A 24,756-nucleotide genomic window follows, 5' to 3' on the forward strand; every position below is an offset into this window, starting at 1 on the left:
TGAACAACTTTGCTCGGTGTGTTAACGGCTTAAAACCCACTATGTGCCGATAGCATCTACAACTTGTTCTTGAAAATTAGAAGCAATTTGAAAACTTTTCCTTAATTATAATAGTTACAAAAAAAAACACGATTTTCCACTATAAATGATTGCCATCACTGTAAAAAAAGAATGAAGTAACGTGGCCTTATATCTTTACTATGTGTGTGATGAAACAAAAAAATAAATTAAACTGCTCGTTTGCTCAGGGAGTCTCCCATGCAAGTACTAACCACGCCCGATCATGCTTTACTTTAAACATTTGTCGGTCACGTAACCACTTAGCTGCATGGATCATTTCAAGTTAAGCCGAATTGGCGGGTATTTCATGTTTTTGGATGTTTTAAAATCGTTATCGCTGGCACAAAGTACATTCTAGATTCTAGTATTGACCTATGACCTCTACATACTTGGAGCAACACTACGGTAATTTAACAGCAATTCTCGAAATATTTATTCACATTTTCGAACTTTTAACTATGGTACTTGTTATTATGATATCTCAGGTAACAATCCCGCATGAAACAACCAACTTCGCAATCAATTTTCACAACTTTGTAAGCAGTTTGTAGTCGATACTTTGGTTGGCTGTTGTGATAATTTGTTTATATATGAGGCATTCCTGTTGCATTTACTTAATGTTTTCTAAATTTAACTGCGGTGGTGTCGTTACAATGACTTAGGTTAAATAAACAAACAACTCCGCCAACATTTCCTTCGCTTTTTCCAACATTGCACGCTGTTTTCTAACATTTTACAGTCAGTTTATGTGAACATCTATAGGTTGCTTTCAATTGGCATTTATTAAATGTGTTGACTTTACAGCTGCACGTTTCTATATGCCAACAACTTAGGTCATGTATACCGATATATCTACCAAAGTTTCCATAACTTTGCACAACTTTGCCATCACTTTGAACAACTTTGCTCGGTGTGTTAACGGCTTAAAACCCACTATGTGCCGATAGCATCTACAACTTGTTCTTGAAAATTAGAAGCAATTTGAAAACTTTTCCTTAATTATAATAGTTACAAAAAAAACACGATTTTCCACTATAAATGATTGCCATCACTGTAAAAAAAGAATGAAGTAACGTGGCCTTATATCTTTACTATGTGTGTGATGAAACAAAAAAATAAATTAAACTGCTCGTTTGCTCAGGGAGTCTCCCATGCAAGTACTAACCACGCCCGATCATGCTTTACTTTAAACATTTGTCGGTCACGTAACCACTTAGCTGCATGGATCATTTCAAGTTAAGCCGAATTGGCGGGTATTTCATGTTTTTGGATGTTTTAAAATCGTTATCGCTGGCACAAAGTACATTCTAGATTCTAGTATTGACCTATGACCTCTACATACTTGGAGCAACACTACGGTAATTTAACAGCAATTCTCGAAATATTTATTCACATTTTCGAACTTTTAACTATGGTACTTGTTATTATGATATCTCAGGTAACAATCCCGCATGAAACAACCAACTTCGCAATCAATTTTCACAACTTTGTAAGCAGTTTGTAGTCGATACTTTGGTTGGCTGTTGTGATAATTTGTTTATATATGAGGCATTCCTGTTGCATTTACTTAATGTTTTCTAAATTTAACTGCGGGGGTGTCGTTACAATGACTTAGGTTAAATAAACAAACAACTCCGCCAACATTTCCTTCGCTTTTTCCAACATTGCACGCTGTTTTCTAACATTTTACAGTCAGTTTATGTGAACATCTATAGGTTGCTTTCAATTGGCATTTATTAAATGTGTTGACTTTACAGCTGCACGTTTCTATATGCCAACAACTTAGGTCATGTATACCGATATATCTACCAAAGTTTCCATAACTTTGCACAACTTTGCCATCACTTTGAACAACTTTGCTCGGTGTGTTAACGGCTTAAAACCCACTATGTGCCGATAGCATCTACAACTTGTTCTTGAAAATTAGAAGCAATTTGAAAACTTTTCCTTAATTATAATAGTTACAAAAAAAACACGATTTTCCACTATAAATGATTGCCATCACTGTAAAAAAAGAATGAAGTAACGTAGCCTTATATCTTTACTATGTGTGTGATGAAACAAAAAAATAAATTAAACTGCTCGTTTGCTCAGGGAGTCTCCCATGCAAGTACTAACCACGCCCGATCATGCTTTACTTTAAACATTTGTCGGTCACGTAACCACTTAGCTGCATGGATCATTTCAAGTTAAGCCGAATTGGCGGGTATTTCATGTTTTTGGATGTTTTAAAATCGTTATCGCTGGCACAAAGTACATTCTAGATTCTAGTATTGACCTATGACCTCTACATACTTGGAGCAACACTACGGTAATTTAACAGCAATTCTCGAAATATTTATTCACATTTTCGAACTTTTAACTATGGTACTTGTTATTATGATATCTCAGGTAACAATCCCGCATGAAACAACCAACTTCGCAATCAATTTTCACAACTTTGTAAGCAGTTTGTAGTCGATACTTTGGTTGGCTGTTGTGATAATTTGTTTATATATGAGGCATTCCTGTTGCATTTACTTAATGTTTTCTAAATTTAACTGCGGGGGTGTCGTTACAATGACTTAGGTTAAATAAACAAACAACTCCGCCAACATTTCCTTCGCTTTTTCCAACATTGCACGCTGTTTTCTAACATTTTACAGTCAGTTTATGTGAACATCTATAGGTTGCTTTCAATTGGCATTTATTAAATGTGTTGACTTTACAGCTGCACGCTTCTATATGCCAACAACTTAGGTCATGTATACCGATATATCTACCAAAGTTTCCATAACTTTGCACAACTTTGCCATCACTTTGAACAACTTTGCTCGGTGTGTTAACGGCTTAAAACCCACTATGCGCCGATAGCATCTACAACTTGTTCTTGAAAATTAGAAGCAATTTGAAAACTTTTCCTTAATTATAATAGTTACAAAAAAACCACGATTTTCCACTATAAATGATTGCCATCACTGTAAAAAAAGAATGAAGTAACGTGGACTTATATCTTTACTATGTGTGTGATGAAACAAAAAAATAAATTAAACTGCTCGTTTACTCAGTGAGTCTCCCATGCAAGTACTAACCACGCCCGATCATGCTTTACTTTAAACATTTGTCGGTCACGTAATCACTTAGCTGCATGGATCATTTCAAGTTAAGCCGAATTGGCGGGTATTTCATGTTTTTGGATGTTTTAAAATCGTTATCGCTGGCACAAAGTACATTCTAGATTCTAGTATTGACCTATGACCTCTACATACTTGGAGCAACACTACGGTAATTTAACAGCAATTCTCGAAATATTTATTCACATTTTCGAACTTTTAACTATGGTACTTGTTATTATGATATCTCAGGTAACAATCCCGCTTGAAACAACCAACTTCGCAATCAATTTTCACAACTTTGTAAGCAGTTTGTAGTCGATACTTTGGTTGGCTGTTGTGATAATTTGTTTATATATGAGGCATTCCTGTTGCATTTACTTAATGTTTTCTAAATTTAACTGCGGGGGTGTCGTTACAATGACTTAGGTTAAATAAACAAACAACTCCGCCAACATTTCCTTCGCTTTTTCCAACATTGCACGCTGTTTTCTAACATTTTACAGTCAGTTTATGTGAACATCTATAGGTTGCTTTCAATTGGCATTTATTAAATGTGTTGACTTTACAGCTGCACGTTTCTATATGCCAACAACTTAGGTCATGTATACCGATATATCTACCAAAATTTCCATAACTTTGCACAACTTTGCCATCACTTTGAACAACTTTGCTCGGTGTGTTAACGGCTTAAAACCCACTATGTGCCGATAGCATCTACAACTTGTTCTTGAAAATTAGAAGCAATTTGAAAACTTTTCCTTAATTATAATAGTTACAAAAAAACCACGATTTTCCACTATAAATGATTGCCATCACTGTAAAAAAAGAATGAAGTAACGTGGCCTTATATCCTTACTATGTGTGTGATGAAACAAAAAAATAAATTAAACTGCTCGTTTGCTCAGGGAGTCTCCCATGCAAGTACTAACCACGCCCGATCATGCTTTACTTTAAACATCTGTCGGTCACGTAACCACTTAGCTGCATGGATCATTTCAAGTTAAGTCGAATTGGCGGGTATTTCATGTTTTTGGATGTTTTAAAATCGTTATCGCTGGCACAAAGTACATTCTAGATTCTAGTATTGACCTATGACCTCTACATACTTGGAGCAACACTACGGTAATTTAACAGCAATTCTCGAAATATTTATTCACATTTTCGAACTATTAACTATGGTACTTGTTATTATGATATCTCAGGTAACAATCCCGCATGAAACAACCAACTTCGCAATCAATTTTCACAACTTTGTAAGCAGTTTGTTGTCGATACTTTGGTTGGCTGTTGTGATAATTTGTTTATATATGAGGCATTCCTGTTGCATTTACTTAATGTTTTCTAAATTTAACTGCGGGGTGTCGTTACAATGACTTAGGTTAAATAAACAAACAACTCCGCCAACATTTCCTTCGCTTTTTCCAACATTGCACGCTGTTTTCTAACATTTTACAGTCAGTTTATGTGAACATCTATAGGTTGCTTTCAATTGGCATTTATTAAATGTGTTGACTTTACAGCTGCACGTTTCTATATGCCAACAACTTAGGTCATGTATACCGATATATCTACCAAAGTTTCCATAACTTTGCACAACTTTGCCATCACTTTGAACAACTTTGCCCGGTGTGTTAACGGCTTAAAACCCACTATGTGCCGATAGCATCTACAACTTGTTCTTGAAAATTAGAAGCAATTTGAAAACTTTTCCTTAATTATAATAGTTACAAAAAAACCACGATTTTCCACTATAAATGATTGCCATCACTGTAAAAAAAGAATGAAGTAACGTGGCCTTATATCTTTACTATGTGTGTGATGAAACAAAAAAATAAATTAAACTGCTCGTTTACTCAGGGAGTATCCCATGCAAGTACTAACCACGCCCGATCATGCTTTACTTTAAACATTTGTCGGTCACGTAACCACTTAGCTGCATGGATCATTTCAAGTTAAGCCGAATTGGCGGGTATTTCATGTTTTTGGATGTTTTAAAATCGTTATCGCTGGCACAAAGTACATTCTAGATTCTAGTATTGACCTATGACCTCTACATACTTGGAGCAACACTACGGTAATTTAACAGCAATTCTCGAAATATTTATTCACATTTTCGAACTTTTAACTATGGTACTTGTTATTATGATATCTCAGGTAACAATCCCGCTTGAAACAACCAACTTCGCAATCAATTTTCACAACTTTGTAAGCAGTTTGTAGTCGATACTTTGGTTGGCTGTTGTGATAATTTGTTTATATATGAGGCATTCCTGTTGCATTTACTTAATGTTTTCTAAATTTAACTGCGGGGGTGTCGTTACAATGACTTAGGTTAAATAAACAAACAACTCCGCCAACATTTCCTTCGCTTTTTCCAACATTGCACGCTGTTTTCTAACATTTTACAGTCAGTTTATGTGAACATCTATAGGTTGCTTTCAATTGGCATTTATTAAATGTGTTGACTTTACAGCTGCACGTTTCTATATGCCAACAACTTAGGTCATGTATACCGATATATCTACCAAAGTTTCCATAACTTTGCACAACTTTGCCATCACTTTGAACAACTTTGCTCGGTGTGTTAACGGCTTAAAACCCACTATGTGCCGATAGCATCTACAACTTGTTCTTGAAAATTAGAAGCAATTTGAAAACTTTTCCTTAATTATAATAGTTACAAAAAACCACGATTTTCCACTATAAATGATTGCCATCACTGTAAAAAAAGAATGAAGTAACGTGGCCTTATATCCTTACTATGTGTGTGATGAAACAAAAAAATAAATTAAACTGCTCGTTTGCTCAGGGAGTCTCCCATGCAAGTACTAACCACGCCCGATCATGCTTTACTTTAAACATTTGTCGGTCACGTAACCACTTAGCTGCATGGATCATTTCAAGTTAAGTCGAATTGGCGGGTATTTCATGTTTTTGGATGTTTTAAAATCGTTATCGCTGGCACAAAGTACATTCTAGATTCTAGTATTGACCTATGACCTCTACATACTTGGAGCAACACTACGGTAATTTAACAGCAATTCTCGAAATATTTATTCACATTTTCGAACTATTAACTATGGTACTTGTTATTATGATATCTCAGGTAACAATCCCGCATGAAACAACCAACTTCGCAATCAATTTTCACAACTTTGTAAGCAGTTTGTTGTCGATACTTTGGTTGGCTGTTGTGATAATTTGTTTATATATGAGGCATTCCTGTTGCATTTACTTAATGTTTTCTAAATTTAACTGCGGGGGTGTCGTTACAATGACTTAGGTTAAATAAACAAACAACTCCGCCAACATTTCCTTCGCTTTTTCCAACATTGCACGCTGTTTTCTAACATTTTACAGTCAGTTTATGTGAACATTTATAGGTTGCTTTCAATTGGCATTTATTAAATGTGTTGACTTTACAGCTGCACGTTTCTATATGCCAACAACTTAGGTCATGTATACCGATATATCTACCAAAGTTTCCATAACTTTGCACAACTTTGCCATCACTTTGAACAACTTTGCCCGGTGTGTTAACGGCTTAAAACCCACTATGTGCCGATAGCATCTACAACTTGTTCTTGAAAATTAGAAGCAATTTGAAAACTTTTCCTTAATTATAATAGTTACAAAAAACCACGATTTTCCACTATAAATGATTGCCATCACTGTAAAAAAAGAATGAAGTAACGTGGCCTTATATCCTTACTATGTGTGTGATGAAACAAAAAAATAAATTAAACTGCTCGTTTGCTCAGGGAGTCTCCCATGCAAGTACTAACCACGCCCGATCATGCTTTACTTTAAACATTTGTCGGTCACGTAACCACTTAGCTGCATGGATCATTTCAAGTTAAGTCGAATTGGCGGGTATTTCATGTTTTTGGATGTTTTAAAATCGTTATCGCTGGCACAAAGTACATTCTAGATTCTAGTATTGACCTATGACCTCTACATACTTGGAGCAACACTACGGTAATTTAACAGCAATTCTCGAAATATTTATTCACATTTTCGAACTATTAACTATGGTACTTGTTATTATGATATCTCAGGTAACAATCCCGCATGAAACAACCAACTTCGCAATCAATTTTCACAACTTTGTAAGCAGTTTGTTGTCGATACTTTGGTTGGCTGTTGTGATAATTTGTTTATATATGAGGCATTCCTGTTGCATTTACTTAATGTTTTCTAAATTTAACTGCGGGGGTGTCGTTACAATGACTTAGGTTAAATAAACAAACAACTCCGCCAACATTTCCTTCGCTTTTTCCAACATTGCACGCTGTTTTCTAACATTTTACAGTCAGTTTATGTGAACATTTATAGGTTGCTTTCAATTGGCATTTATTAAATGTGTTGACTTTACAGCTGCACGTTTCTATATGCCAACAACTTAGGTCATGTATACCGATATATCTACCAAAGTTTCCATAACTTTGCACAACTTTGCCATCACTTTGAACAACTTTGCCCGGTGTGTTAACGGCTTAAAACCCACTATGTGCCGATAGCATCTACAACTTGTTCTTGAAAATTAGAAGCAATTTGAAAACTTTTCCTTAATTATAATAGTTACAAAAAAACCACGATTTTCCACTATAAATGATTGCCATCACTGTAAAAAAAGAATGAAGTAACGTGGCCTTATATCTTTACTATGTGTGTGATGAAACAAAAAAATAAATTAAACTGCTCGTTTACTCAGGGAGTCTCCCATGCAAGTACTAACCACGCCCGATCATGCTTTACTTTAAACATTTGTCGGTCACGTAACCACTTAGCTGCATGGATCATTTCAAGTTAAGCCGAATTGGCGGGTATTTCATGTTTTTGGATGTTTTAAAATCGTTATCGCTGGCACAAAGTACATTCTAGATTCTAGTATTGACCTATGACCTCTACATACTTGGAGCAACACTACGGTAATTTAACAGCAATTCTCGAAATATTTATTCACATTTTCGAACTATTAACTATGGTACTTGTTATTATGATATCTCAGGTAACAATCCCGCATGAAACAACCAACTTCGCAATCAATTTTCACAACTTTGTAAGCAGTTTGTAGTCGATACTTTGGTTGGCTGTTGTGATAATTTGTTTATATATGAGGCATTCCTGTTGCATTTACTTAATGTTTTCTAAATTTAACTGCGGGGGAGTCGTTACAATGACTTAGGTTAAATAAACAAACAACTCCGCCAACATTTCCTTCGCTTTTTCCAACATTGCACGCTGTTTTCTAACATTTTACAGTCAGTTTATGTGAACATCTATAGGTTGCTTTCAATTGGCATTTATTAAATGTGTTGACTTTACAGCTGCACGTTTCTATATGCCAACAACTTAGGTCATGTATACCGATATATCTACCAAAGTTTCCATAACTTTGCACAACTTTGCCATCACTTTGAACAACTTTGCTCGGTGTGTTAACGGCTTAAAACCCACTATGTGCCGATAGCATCTACAACTTGTTCTTGAAAATTAGAAGCAATTTGAAAACTTTTCCTTAATTATAATAGTTACAAAAAAAACACGATTTTCCACTATAAATGATTGCCATCACTGTAAAAAAAGAATGAAGTAACGTGGCCTTATATCTTTACTATGTGTGTGATGAAACAAAAAAATAAATTAAACTGCTCGTTTGCTCAGGGAGTCTCCCATGCAAGTACTAACCACGCCCGATCATGCTTTACTTTAAACATTTGTCGGTCACGTAACCACTTAGCTGCATGGATCATTTCAAGTTAAGCCGAATTGGCGGGTATTTCATGTTTTTGGATGTTTTAAAATCGTTATCGCTGGCACAAAGTACATTCTAGATTCTAGTATTGACCTATGACCTCTACATACTTGGAGCAACACTACGGTAATTTAACAGCAATTCTCGAAATATTTATTCACATTTTCGAACTTTTAACTATGGTACTTGTTATTATGATATCTCAGGTAACAATCCCGCATGAAACAACCAACTTCGCAATCAATTTTCACAACTTTGTAAGCAGTTTGTAGTCGATACTTTGGTTGGCTGTTGTGATAATTTGTTTATATATGAGGCATTCCTGTTGCATTTACTTAATGTTTTCTAAATTTAACTGCGGGGGTGTCGTTACAATGACTTAGGTTAAATAAACAAACAACTCCGCCAACATTTCCTTCGCTTTTTCCAACATTGCACGCTGTTTTCTAACATTTTACAGTCAGTTTATGTGAACATCTATAGGTTGCTTTCAATTGGCATTTATTAAATGTGTTGACTTTACAGCTGCACGCTTCTATATGCCAACAACTTAGGTCATGTATACCGATATATCTACCAAAGTTTCCATAACTTTGCACAACTTTGCCATCACTTTGAACAACTTTGCTCGGTGTGTTAACGGCTTAAAACCCACTATGTGCCGATAGCATCTACAACTTGTTCTTGAAAATTAGAAGCAATTTGAAAACTTTTCCTTAATTATAATAGTTACAAAAAAACCACGATTTTCCACTATAAATGATTGCCATCACTGTAAAAAAAGAATGAAGTAACGTGGCCTTATATCTTTACTATGTGTGTGATGAAACAAAAAAATAAATTAAACTGCTCGTTTGCTCAGGGAGTCTCCCATGCAAGTACTAACCACGCCCGATCATGCTTTACTTTAAACATTTGTCGGTCACGTAACCACTTAGCTGCATGGATCATTTCAAGTTAAGCCGAATTGGCGGGTATTTCATGTTTTTGGATGTTTTAAAATCGTTATCGCTGGCACAAAGTACATTCTAGATTCTAGTATTGACCTATGACCTATACATACTTGGAGCAACACTACGGTAATTTAACAGCAATTCTCGAAATATTTATTCACATTTTCGAACTTTTAACTATGGTACTTGTTATTATGATATCTCAGGTAACAATCCCGCATGAAACAACCAACTTCGCAATCAATTTTCACAACTTTGTAAGCAGTTTGTTGTCGATACTTTGGTTGGCTGTTGTGATTATTTGTTTATATATGAGGCATTCCTGTTGCATTTACTTAATGTTTTCTAAATTTAACTGCGGGGGTGTCGTTACAATGACTTAGGTTAAATAAACAAACAACTCCGCCAACATTTCCTTCGCTTTTTCCAACATTGCACGCTGTTTTCTAACATTTTACAGTCAGTTTATGTGAACATCTATAGATTGCTTTCAATTGGCATTTATTAAATGTGTTGACTTTACAGCTGCACGCTTCTATATGCCAACAACTTAGGTCATGTATACCGATATATCTACCAAAGTTTCCATAACTTTGCACAACTTTGTCATCACTTTGAACAACTTTGCTCGGTGTGTTAACGGCTTAAAACCCACTATGTGTCGATAGCATCTACAACTTGTTCTTGAAAATTAGAAGCAATTTGAAAACTTTTCCTTAATTATAATAGTTACAAAAAAACACGATTTTCCACTATAAATGATTGCCATCACTGTAAAAAAAGAATGAAGTAACGTGGCCTTATATCTTTACTATGTGTGTGATGAAACAAAAAAATAAATTAAACTGCTCGTTTACTCAGGGAGTCTCCCATGCAAGTACTAACCACGCCCGATCATGCTTTACTTTAAACATTTGTCGGTCACGTAACCACTTAGCTGCATGGATCATTTCACGTTAAGCCAAATTGGCGGGTATTTCATGTTTTTGGATGTTTTAAAATCGTTATCGCTGGCACAAAGTACATTCTAGATTCTAGTATTGACCTATGACCTCTACATACTTGGAGCAACACTACGGTAATTTAACAGCAATTCTCGAAATATTTATTCACATTTTCGAACTTTTAACTATGGTACTTGTTATTATGATATCTCAGGTAACAATCCCGCATGAAACAACCAACTTCGCAATCAATTTTCACAACTTTGTAAGCAGTTTGTAGTCGATACTTTGGTTGGCTGTTGTGATAATTTGTTTATATATGAGGCATTCCTGTTGCATTTACTTAATGTTTTCTAAATTTAACTGCGGGGGTGTCGTTACAATGACTTAGGTTAAATAAACAAACAACTCCGCCAACATTTCCTTCGCTTTTTCCAACATTGCACGCTGTTTTCTAACATTTTACAGTCAGTTTATGTGAACATCTATAGATTGCTTTCAATTGGCATTTATTAAATGTGTTGACTTTACAGCTGCACGTTTCTATATGCCAACAACTTAGGTCATGTATACCGATATATCTACCAAAGTTTCCATAACTTTGCACAACTTTGCCATCACTTTGAACAACTTTGCCCGGTGTGTTAACGGCTTAAAACCCACTATGTGCCGATAGCATCTACAACTTGTTCTTGAAAATTAGAAGCAATTTGAAAACTTTTCCTTAATTATAATAGTTACAAAAAAACCACGATTTTCCACTATAAATGATTGCCATCACTGTAAAAAAAGAATGAAGTAACGTGGCCTTATATCTTTACTATGTGTGTGATGAAACAAAAAAATAAATTAAACTGCTCGTTTACTCAGGGAGTCTCCCATGCAAGTACTAACCACGCCCGATCATGCTTTACTTTAAACATTTGTCGGTCACGTAACCACTTAGCTGCATGGATCATTTCAAGTTAAGCCGAATTGGCGGGTATTTCATGTTTTTGGATGTTTTAAAATCGTTATCGCTGGCACAAAGTACATTCTAGATTCTAGTATTGACCTATGACCTCTACATACTTGGAGCAACACTACGGTAATTTAACAGCAATTCTCGAAATATTTATTCACATTTTCGAACTTTTAACTATGGTACTTGTTATTATGATATCTCAGGTAACAATCCCGCATGAAACAACCAACTTCGCAATCAATTTTCACAACTTTGTAAGCAGTTTGTAGTCGATACTTTGGTTGGCTGTTGTGATAATTTGTTTATATATGAGGCATTCCTGTTGCATTTACTTAATGTTTTCTAAATTTAACTGCGGGGGTGTCGTTACAATGACTTAGGTTAAAAAAACAAACAACTCCGCCAACATTTCCTTCGCTTTTTCCAACATTGCACGCTGTTTTCTAACATTTTACAGTCAGTTTATGTGAACATCTATAGGTTGCTTTCAATTGGCATTTATTAAATGTGTTGACTTTACAGCTGCACGTTTCTATATGCCAACAACTTAGGTCATGTATACCGATATATCTACCAAAGTTTCCATAACTTTGCACAACTTTGCCATCACTTTGAACAACTTTGCCCGGTGTGTTAACGGCTTAAAACCCACTATGTGCCGATAGCATCTACAACTTGTTCTTGAAAATTAGAAGCAATTTGAAAACTTTTCCTTAATTATAATAGTTACAAAAAAACCACGATTTTCCACTATAAATGATTGCCATCACTGTAAAAAAAGAATGAAGTAACGTGGCCTTATATCTTTACTATGTGTGTGATGAAACAAAAAAATAAATTAAACTGCTCGTTTACTCAGGGAGTCTCCCATGCAAGTACTAACCACGCCCGATCATGCTTTACTTTAAACATTTGTCGGTCACGTAACCACTTAGCTGCATGGATCATTTCAAGTTAAGCCGAATTGGCGGGTATTTCATGTTTTTGGATGTTTTAAAATCGTTATCGCTGGCACAAAGTACATTCTAGATTCTAGTATTGACCTATGACCTCTACATACTTGGAGCAACACTACGGTAATTTAACAGCAATTCTCGAAATATTTATTCACATTTTCGAACTTTTAACTATGGTACTTGTTATTATGATATCTCAGGTAACAATCCCGCATGAAACAACCAACTTCGCAATCAATTTTCACAACTTTGTAAGCAGTTTGTAGTCGATACTTTGGTTGGCTGTTGTGATAATTTGTTTATATATGAGGCATTCCTGTTGCATTTACTTAATGTTTTCTGAATTTAACTGCGGGGGTGTCGTTACAATGACTTAGGTTAAATAAACAAACAACTCCGCCAACATTTCCTTCGCTTTTTCCAACATTGCACGCTGTTTTCTAACATTTTACAGTCAGTTTATGTGAACATCTATAGGTTGCTTTCAATTGGCATTTATTAAATGTGTTGACTTTACAGCTGCACGTTTCTATATGCCAACAACTTAGGTCATGTATACCGATATATCTACCAAAGTTTCCATAACTTTGCACAACTTTGCCATCACTTTGAACAACTTTGCCCGGTGTGTTAACGGCTTAAAACCCACTATGTGCCGATAGCATCTACAACTTGTTCTTGAAAATTAGAAGCAATTTGAAAACTTTTCCTTAATTATAATAGTTACAAAAAAACCACGATTTTCCACTATAAATGATTGCCATCACTGTAAAAAAAGAATGAAGTAACGTGGCCTTATATCTTTACTATGTGTGTGATGAAACAAAAAAATAAATTAAACTGCTCGTTTACTCAGGGAGTCTCCCATGCAAGTACTAACCACGCCCGATCATGCTTTACTTTAAACATTTGTCGGTCACGTAACCACTTAGCTGCATGGATCATTTCAAGTTAAGCCGAATTGGCGGGTATTTCATGTTTTTGGATGTTTTAAAATCGTTATCGCTGGCACAAAGTACATTCTAGATTCTAGTATTGACCTATGACCTCTACATACTTGGAGCAACACTACGGTAATTTAACAGCAATTCTCGAAATATTTATTCACATTTTCGAACTTTTAACTATGGTACTTGTTATTATGATATCTCAGGTAACAATCCCGCATGAAACAACCAACTTCGCAATCAATTTTCACAACTTTGTAAGCAGTTTGTAGTCGATACTTTGGTTGGCTGTTGTGATAATTTGTTTATATATGAGGCATTCCTGTTGCATTTACTTAATGTTTTCTAAATTTAACTGCGGGGGTGTCGTTACAATGACTTAGGTTAAAAAAACAAACAACTCCGCCAACATTTCCTTCGCTTTTTCCAACATTGCACGCTGTTTTCTAACATTTTACAGTCAGTTTATGTGAACATCTATAGGTTGCTTTCAATTGGCATTTATTAAATGTGTTGACTTTACAGCTGCACGTTTCTATATGCCAACAACTTAGGTCATGTATACCGATATATCTACCAAAGTTTCCATAACTTTGCACAACTTTGCCATCACTTTGAACAACTTTGCCCGGTGTGTTAACGGCTTAAAACCCACTATGTGCCGATAGCATCTACAACTTGTTCTTGAAAATTAGAAGCAATTTGAAAACTTTTCCTTAATTATAATAGTTACAAAAAAACCACGATTTTCCACTATAAATGATTGCCATCACTGTAAAAAAAGAATGAAGTAACGTGGCCTTATATCTTTACTATGTGTGTGATGAAACAAAAAAATAAATTAAACTGCTCGTTTACTCAGGGAGTCTCCCATGCAAGTACTAACCACGCCCGATCATGCTTTACTTTAAACATTTGTCGGTCACGTAACCACTTAGCTGCATGGATCATTTCAAGTTAAGCCGAATTGGCGGGTATTTCATGTTTTTGGATGTTTTAAAATCGTTATCGCTGGCACAAAGTACATTCTAGATTCTAGTATTGACCTATGACCTCTACATACTTGGAGCAACACTACGGTAATTTAACAGCAATTCTCGAAATATTTATTCACATTTTCGAACTTTTAACTATGGTACTTGTTATTATGATATCTCAGGTAACAATCCCGCATGAAACAACCAACTTCGCAATCAATTTTCACAACTTTGTAAGCAGTTTGTAGTCGATACTTTGGTTGGCTGTTGTGATAATTTGTTTATATATGAGGCATTCCTGTTGCATTTACTTAATGTTTTCTGAATTTAACTGCGGGGGTGTCGTTACAATGACTTAGGTTAAATAAACAAACAACTCCGCCAACATTTCCTTCGCTTTTTCCAACATTGCACGCTGTTTTCTAACATTTTACAGTCAGTTTATGTGAACATCTATAGGTTGCTTTCAATTGGCATTTATTAAATGTGTTGACTTTACAGCTGCACGTTTCTATATGCCAACAACTTAGGTCATGTATACCGATATATCTACCAAAGTTTCCATAACTTTGCACAACTTTGCCATCACTTTGAACAACTTTGCCCGGTGTGTTAACGGTTAAAACCCACTATGTGCCGATAGCATCTACAACTTGTTCTTGAAAATTAGAAGCAATTTGAAAACTTTTCCTTAATTATAATAGTTACAAAAAAACCACGATTTTCCACTATAAATGATTGCCATCACTGTAAAAAAAGAATGAAGTAACGTGGCCTTATATCTTTACTATGTGTGTGATGAAACAAAAAAATAAATTAAACTGCTCGTTTACTCAGGGAGTCTCCCATGCAAGTACTAAGCACGCCCGATCATGCTTTACTTTAAACATTTGTCGGTCACGTAACCACTTAGCTGCATGGATCATTTCAAGTTAAGCCGAATTGGCGGGTATTTCATGTTTTTGGATGTTTTAAAATCGTTATCGCTGGCACAAAGTACATTCTAGATTCTAGTATTGACCTATGACCTCTACATACTTGGAGCAACACTACGGTAATTTAACAGCAATTCTCGAAATATTTATTCACATTTTCGAACTTTTAACTATGGTACTTGTTATTATGATATCTCAGGTAACAATCCCGCATGAAACAACCAACTTCGCAATCAATTTTCACAACTTTGTAAGCAGTTTGTAGTCGATACTTTGGTTGGCTGTTGTGATAATTTGTTTATATATGAGGCATTCCTGTTGCATTTACTTAATGTTTTCTAAATTTAACTGCGGGGGTGTCGTTACAATGACTTAGGTTAAATAAACAAACAACTCCGCCAACATTTCCTTCGCTTTTTCCAACATTGCACGCTGTTTTCTAACATTTTACAGTCAGTTTATGTGAACATCTATAGATTGCTTTCAATTGGCATTTATTAAATGTGTTGACTTTACAGCTGCACGTTTCTATATGCCAACAACTTAGGTCATGTATACCGATATATCTACCAAAGTTTCCATAACTTTGCACAACTTTGCCATCACTTTGAACAACTTTGCTCGGTGTGTTAACGGCTTAAAACCCATTATGTGCCGATAGCATCTACAACTTGTTCTTGAAAATTAGAAGCAATTTGAAAACTTTTCCTTAATTATAATAGTTACAAAAAAACCACGATTTTCCACTATAAATGATTGCCATCACTGTAAAAAAAAGAATGAAGTAACGTGGCCTTATATCTTTACTATGTGTGTGATGAAACAAAAAAATAAATTAAACTGCTCGTTTGCTCAGGGAGTCTCCCATGCAAGTACTAACCACGCCCGATCATGCTTTACTTTAAACATTTGTCGGTCACGTAACCACTTAGCTGCATGGATCATTTCAAGTTAAGCCGAATTGGCGGGTATTTCATGTTTTTGGATGTTTTAAAATCGTTATCGCTGGCACAAAGTACATTCTAGATTCTAGTATTGACCTATGACCTCTACATACTTGGAGCAACACTACGGTAATTTAACAGCAATTCTCGAAATATTTATTCACATTTTCGAACTTTTAACTATGGTACTTGTTATTATGATATCTCAGGTAACAATCCCGCATGAAACAACCAACTTCGCAATCAATTTTCACAACTTTGTAAGCAAGTTTGTAGTCGATACTTTGGTTGGCTGTTGTGATAATTTGTTTATATATGAGGCATTCCTGTTGCATTTACTTAATGTTTTCTGAATTTAACTGCGGGGGTGTCGTTACAATGACTTAGGTTAAATAAACAAACAACTCCGCCAACATTTCCTTCGCTTTTTCCAACATTGCACGCTGTTTTCTAACATTTTACAGTCAGTTTATGTGAACATCTATAGGTTGCTTTCAATTGGCATTTATTAAATGTGTTGACTTTACAGCTGCACGTTTCTATATGCCAACAACTTAGGTCATGTATACCGATATATCTACCAAAGTTTCCATAACTTTGCACAACTTTGCCATCACTTTGAACAACTTTGCCCGGTGTGTTAACGGTTAAAACCCACTATGTGCCGATAGCATCTACAACTTGTTCTTGAAAATTAGAAGCAATTTGAAAACTTTTCCTTAATTATAATAGTTACAAAAAAACCACGATTTTCCACTATAAATGATTGCCATCACTGTAAAAAAAGAATGAAGTAACGTGGCCTTATATCTTTACTATGTGTGTGATGAAACAAAAAAATAAATTAAACTGCTCGTTTACTCAGGGAGTCTCCCATGCAAGTACTAAGCACGCCCGATCATGCTTTACTTTAAACATTTGTCGGTCACGTAACCACTTAGCTGCATGGATCATTTCAAGTTAAGCCGAATTGGCGGGTATTTCATGTTTTTGGATGTTTTAAAATCGTTATCGCTGGCACAAAGTACATTCTAGATTCTAGTATTGACCTATGACCTCTACATACTTGGAGCAACACTACGGTAATTTAACAGCAATTCTCGAAATATTTATTCACATTTTCGAACTTTTAACTATGGTACTTGTTATTATGATATCTCAGGTAACAATCCCGCATGAAACAACCAACTTCGCAATCAATTTTCACAACTTTGTAAGCAGTTTGTAGTCGATACTTTGGTTGGCTGTTGTGATAATTTGTTTATATATGAGGCATTCCTGTTGCATTTACTTAATGTTTTCTAAATTTAACTGCGGGGGTGTCGTTACAATGACTTAGGTTAAATAAACAAACAACTCCGCCAACATTTCCTTCGCTTTTTCCAACATTGCACGCTGTTTTCTAACATTTTACAGTCAGTTTATGTGAACATCTATAGATTGCTTTCAATTGGCATTTATTAAATGTGTTGACTTTACAGCTGCACGTTTCTATATGCCAACAACTTAGGTCATGTATACCGATATATCTACCAAAGTTTCCATAACTTTGCACAACTTTGCCATCACTTTGAACAACTTTGCTCGGTGTGTTAACGGCTTAAAACCCATTATGTGCCGATAGCATCTACAACTTGTTCTTGAAAATTAGAAGCAATTTGAAAACTTTTCCATAATTATAATAGTTACAAAAAAACCACGATTTTCCACTATAAATGATTGCCATCACTGTAAAAAAAAGAATGAAGTAACGTGGCCTTATATCTTTACTATGTGTGTGATGAAACAAAAAAATAAATTAAACTGCTCGTTTGCTCAGGGAGTCTCCCATGCAAGTACTAACCACGCCCGATCATGCTTTACTTTAAACATTTGTCGGTCAAGTAACCACTTAGCTGCATGGATCATTTCAAGTTAAGCCGAATTGGCGGGTATTTCATGTTTTTGGATGTTTTAAAATCGTTACCGCTGGCACAAAGTACATTCTAGATTCTAGTATTGACCTATGACCTCTACATACTTGGAGCAACACTACGGTAATTTAACAGCAATTCTCGAAATATTTATTCACATTTTCGAACTATTAACTATGGTACTTGTTATTATGATATCTCAGGTAACAATCCCGCTTGAAACAACCAACTTCGCAATCAATTTTCACAACTTTGTAAGCAGTTTGTTGTCGATACTTTGGTTGGCTGTTGTGATAATTTGTTTATATATGAGGCATTCCTGTTGCATTTACTTAATGTTTTCTAAATTTAACTGCGGGGGTGTCGTTACAATGACTTAGGTTAAATAAACAAACAACTCCGCCAACATTTCCTTCGCTTTTTCCAACATTGCACGCTGTTTTCTAACATTTTACAGTCAGTTTATGTGAACATCTATAGGTTGCTTTCAATTGGCATTTATTAAATGTGTTGACTTTACAGCTGCAGGTTTCTATATGCCAACAACTTAGGTCATGTATACCGATATATCTACCAAAGTTTCCATAACTTTGCACAACTTTGCCATCACTTTGAACAACTTTGCCCGGTGTGTTAACGGCTTAAAACCCACTATGTGCCGATAGCATCTACAACTTGTTCTTGAAAATTAGAAGCAATTTGAAAACTTTTCCTTAATTATAATAGTTACAAAAAAACCACGATTTTCCACTATAAATGATTGCCATCACTGTAAAAAAAGAATGAAGTAACGTGGCCTTATATCCTTACTATGTGTGTGATGAAACAAAAAAATAAATTAAACTGCTCGTTTGCTCAGGGAGTCTCCCATGCAAGTACTAACCACGCCCGATCATGCTTTACTTTAAACATTTGTCGGTCACGTAACCACTTAGCTGCATGGATCATTTCAAGTTAAGTCGAATTGGCGGGTATTTCATGTTTTTGGATGTTTTAAAATCGTTATCGCTGGCACAAAGTACATTCTAGATTCTAGTATTGACCTATGACCTCTACATACTTGGAGCAACACTACGGTAATTTAACAGCAATTCTCGAAATATTTATTCACATTTTCGAACTATTAACTATGGTACTTGTTATTATGATATCTCAGGTAACAATCCCGCATGAAACAACCAACTTCGCAATCAATTTTCACAACTTTGTAAGCAGTTTGTTGTCGATACTTTGGTTGGCTGTTGTGATAATTTGTTTATATATGAGGCATTCCTGTTGCATTTACTTAATGTTTTCTAAATTTAACTGCGGGGGTGTCGTTACAATGACTTAGGTTAAATAAACAAACAACTCCGCCAACATTTCCTTCGCTTTTTCCAACATTGCACGCTGTTTTCTAACATTTTACAGTCAGTTTATGTGAACATCTATAGGTTGCTTTCAATTGGCATTTATTAAATGTGTTGACTTTACAGCTGCACGTTTCTATATGCCAACAACTTAGGTCATGTATACCGATATATCTACCAAAGTTTCCATAACTTTGCACAACTTTGCCATCACTTTGAACAACTTTGCCCGGTGTGTTAACGGCTTAAAACCCACTATGTGCCGATAGCATCTACAACTTGTTCTTGAAAATTAGAAGCAATTTGAAAACTTTTCCTTAATTATAATAGTTACAAAAAAACAACGATTTTCCACTATAAATGATTGCCATCACTGTAAAAAAAGAATGAAGTAACGTGGCCTTATATCTTTACTATGTGTGTGATGAAACAAAAAAATAAATTAAACTGCTCGTTTGCTCAGGGAGTCTCCCATGCAAGTACTAACCACGCCCGATCATGCTTTACTTTAAACATTTGTCGGTCACGTAACCACTTAGCTGCATGGATCATTTCAAGTTAAGCCGAATTGGCGGGTATTTCATGTTTTTGGATGTTTTAAAATCGTTATCGCTGGCACAAAGTACATTCTAGATTCTAGTATTGACCTATGACCTCTACATACTTGGAGCAACACTACGGTAATTTAACAGCAATTCTCGAAATATTTATTCACATTTTCGAACTATTAACTATGGTACTTGTTATTATGATATCTCAGGTAACAATCCCGCATGAAACAACCAACTTCGCAATCAATTTTCACAACTTTGTAAGCAGTTTGTAGTCGATACTTTGGTTGGCTGTTGTGATAATTTGTTTATATATGAGGCATTCCTGTTGCATTTACTTAATGTTTTCTAAATTTAACTGCGGGGGAGTCGTTACAATGACTTAGGTTAAATAAACAAACAACTCCGCCAACATTTCCTTCGCTTTTTCCAACATTGCACGCTGTTTTCTAACATTTTACAGTCAGTTTATGTGAACATCTATAGATTGCTTTCAATTGGCATTTATTAAATGTGTTGACTTTACAGCTGCACGTTTCTATATGCCAACAACTTAGGTCATGTATACCGATATATCTACCAAAGTTTCCATAACTTTGCACAACTTTGCCATCACTTTGAACAACTTTGCTCGGTGTGTTAACGGCTTAAAACCCATTATGTGCCGATAGCATCTACAACTTGTTCTTGAAAATTAGAAGCAATTTGAAAACTTTTCCTTAATTATAATAGTTACAAAAAAACCACGATTTTCCACTATAAATGATTGCCATCACTGTAAAAAAAAGAATGAAGTAACGTGGCCTTATATCTTTACTATGTGTGTGATGAAACAAAAAAATAAATTAAACTGCTCGTTTGCTCAGGGAGTCTCCCATGCAAGTACTAACCACGCCCGATCATGCTTTACTTTAAACATTTGTCGGTCACGTAACCACTTAGCTGCATGGATCATTTCAAGTTAAGTCGAATTGGCGGGTATTTCATGTTTTTGGATGTTTTAAAATCGTTATCGCTGGCACAAAGTACATTCTAGATTCTAGTATTGACCTATGACCTCTACATACTTGGAGCAACACTACGGTAATTTAACAGCAATTCTCGAAATATTTATTCACATTTTCGAACTATTAACTATGGTACTTGTTATTATGATATCTCAGGTAACAATCCCGCATGAAACAACCAACTTCGCAATCAATTTTCACAACTTTGTAAGCAGTTTGTTGTCGATACTTTGGTTGGCTGTTGTGATAATTTGTTTATATATGAGGCATTCCTGTTGCATTTACTTAATGTTTTCTAAATTTAACTGCGGGGGTGTCGTTACAATGACTTAGGTTAAATAAACAAACAACTCCGCCAACATTTCCTTCGCTTTTTCCAACATTGCACGCTGTTTTCTAACATTTTACAGTCAGTTTATGTGAACATCTATAGGTTGCTTTCAATTGGCATTTATTAAATGTGTTGACTTTACAGCTGCACGTTTCTATATGCCAACAACTTAGGTCATGTATACCGATATATCTACCAAAGTTTCCATAACTTTGCACAACTTTGCCATCACTTTGAACAACTTTGCCCGGTGTGTTAACGGCTTAAAACCCACTATGTGCCGATAGCATCTACAACTTGTTCTTGAAAATTAGAAGCAATTTGAAAACTTTTCCTTAATTATAATAGTTACAAAAAAACCACGATTTTCCACTATAAATGATTGCCATCACTGTAAAAAAAAGAATGAAGTAACGTGGCCTTATATCTTTACTATGTGTGTGATGAAACAAAAAAATAAATTAAACTGCTCGTTTGCTCAGGGAGTCTCCCATGCAAGTACTAACCACGCCCGATCATGCTTTACTTTAAACATTTGTCGGTCACGTAACCACTTAGCTGCATGGATCATTTCAAGTTAAGTCGAATTGGCGGGTATTTCATGTTTTTGGATGTTTTAAAATCGTTATCGCTGGCACAAAGTACATTCTAGATTCTAGTATTGACCTATGACCTCTACATACTTGGAGCAACACTACTGTAATTTAACAGCAATTCTCGAAATATTTATTCACATTTTCGAACTATTAACTATGGTACTTGTTATTATGATATCTCAGGTAACAATCCCGCATGAAACAACCAACTTCGCAATCAATTTTCACAACTTTGTAAGCAGTTTGTTGTCGATACTTTGGTTGGCTGTTGTGATAATTTGTTTATATATGAGGCATTCCTGTTGCATTTACTTAATGTTTTCTAAATTTAACTGCGGGGGTGTCGTTACAATGACTTAGGTTAAATAAACAAACAACTCCGCCAACATTTCCTTCGCTTTTTCCAACATTGCACGCTGTTTTCTAACATTTTACAGTCAGTTTATGTGAACATCTATAGGTTGCTTTCAATTGGCATTTATTAAATGTGTTGACTTTACAGCTGCACGTTTCTATATGCCAACAACTTAGGTCATGTATACCGATATATCTACCAAAGTTTCCATAACTTTGCACAACTTTGCCATCACTTTGAACAACTTTGCCCGGTGTGTTAACGGCTTAAAACCCACTATGTGCCGATAGCATCTACAACTTGTTCTTGAAAATTAGAAGCAATTTGAAAACTTTTCCTTAATTATAATAGTTACAAAAAAACCACGATTTTCCACTATAAATGATTGCCATCACTGTAAAAAAAGAATGAAGTAACGTGGCCTTATATCTTTACTATGTGTGTGATGAAACAAAAAAATAAATTAAACTGCTCGTTTGCTCAGGGAGTCTCCCATGCAAGTACTAACCACGCCCGATCATGCTTTACTTTAAACATTTGTCGGTCACGTAACCACTTAGCTGCATGGATCATTTCAAGTTAAGCCGAATTGGCGGGTATTTCATGTTTTTGGATGTTTTAAAATCGTTATCGCTGGCACAAAGTACATTCTAGATTCTAGTATTGACCTATGACCTCTACATACTTGGAGCAACACTACGGTAATTTAACAGCAATTCTCGAAATATTTATTCACATTTTCGAACTATTAACTATGGTACTTGTTATTATGATATCTCAGGTAACAATCCCGCATGAAACAACCAACTTCGCAATCAATTTTCACAACTTTGTAAGCAGTTTGTAGTCGATACTTTGGTTGGCTGTTGTGATAATTTGTTTATATATGAGGCATTCCTGTTGCATTTACTTAATGTTTTCTAAATTTAACTGCGGGGGAGTCGTTACAATGACTTAGGTTAAATAAACAAACAACTCCGCCAACATTTCCTTCGCTTTTTCCAACATTGCACGCTGTTTTCTAACATTTTACAGTCAGTTTATGTGAACATCTATAGATTGCTTTCAATTGGCATTTATTAAATGTGTTGACTTTACAGCTGCACGTTTCTATATGCCAACAACTTAGGTCATGTATACCGATATATCTACCAAAGTTTCCATAACTTTGCACAACTTTGCCATCACTTTGAACAACTTTGCTCGGTGTGTTAACGGCTTAAAACCCATTATGTGCCGATAGCATCTACAACTTGTTCTTGAAAATTAGAAGCAATTTGAAAACTTTTCCTTAATTATAATAGTTACAAAAAAACCACGATTTTCCACTATAAATGATTGCCATCACTGTAAAAAAAGGAATGAAGTAACGTGGCCTTATATCTTTACTATGTGTGTGATGAAACAAAAAAATAAATTAAACTGCTCGTTTGCTCAGGGAGTCTCCCATGCAAGTACTAACCACGCCCGATCATGCTTTACTTTAAACATTTGTCGGTCAAGTAACCACTTAGCTGCATGGATCATTTCAAGTTAAGCCGAATTGGCGGGTATTTCATGTTTTTGGATGTTTTAAAATCGTTACCGCTGGCACAAAGTACATTCTAGATTCTAGTATTGACCTATGACCTCTACATACTTGGAGCAACACTACGGTAATTTAACAGCAATTCTCGAAATATTTATTCACATTTTCGAACTATTAACTATGGTACTTGTTATTATGATATCTCAGGTAACAATCCCGCTTGAAACAACCAACTTCGCAATCAATTTTCACAACTTTGTAAGCAGTTTGTTGTCGATACTTTGGTTGGCTGTTGTGATAATTTGTTTATATATGAGGCATTCCTGTTGCATTTACTTAATGTTTTCTAAATTTAACTGCGGGGGTGTCGTTACAATGACTTAGGTTAAATAAACAAACAACTCCGCCAACATTTCCTTCGCTTTTTCCAACATTGCACGCTGTTTTCTAACATTTTACAGTCAGTTTATGTGAACATATATAGGTTGCTTTCAATTGGCATTTATTAAATGTGTTGACTTTACAGCTGCAGGTTTCTATATGCCAACAACTTAGGTCATGTATACCGATATATCTACCAAAGTTTCCATAAC

Source organism: Saccoglossus kowalevskii, chromosome 12, assembly GCF_978046115.1.
Source record: "Saccoglossus kowalevskii chromosome 12, keSacKowa6.1, whole genome shotgun sequence".
Taxonomy (NCBI): domain Eukaryota; kingdom Metazoa; phylum Hemichordata; class Enteropneusta; family Harrimaniidae; genus Saccoglossus; species Saccoglossus kowalevskii.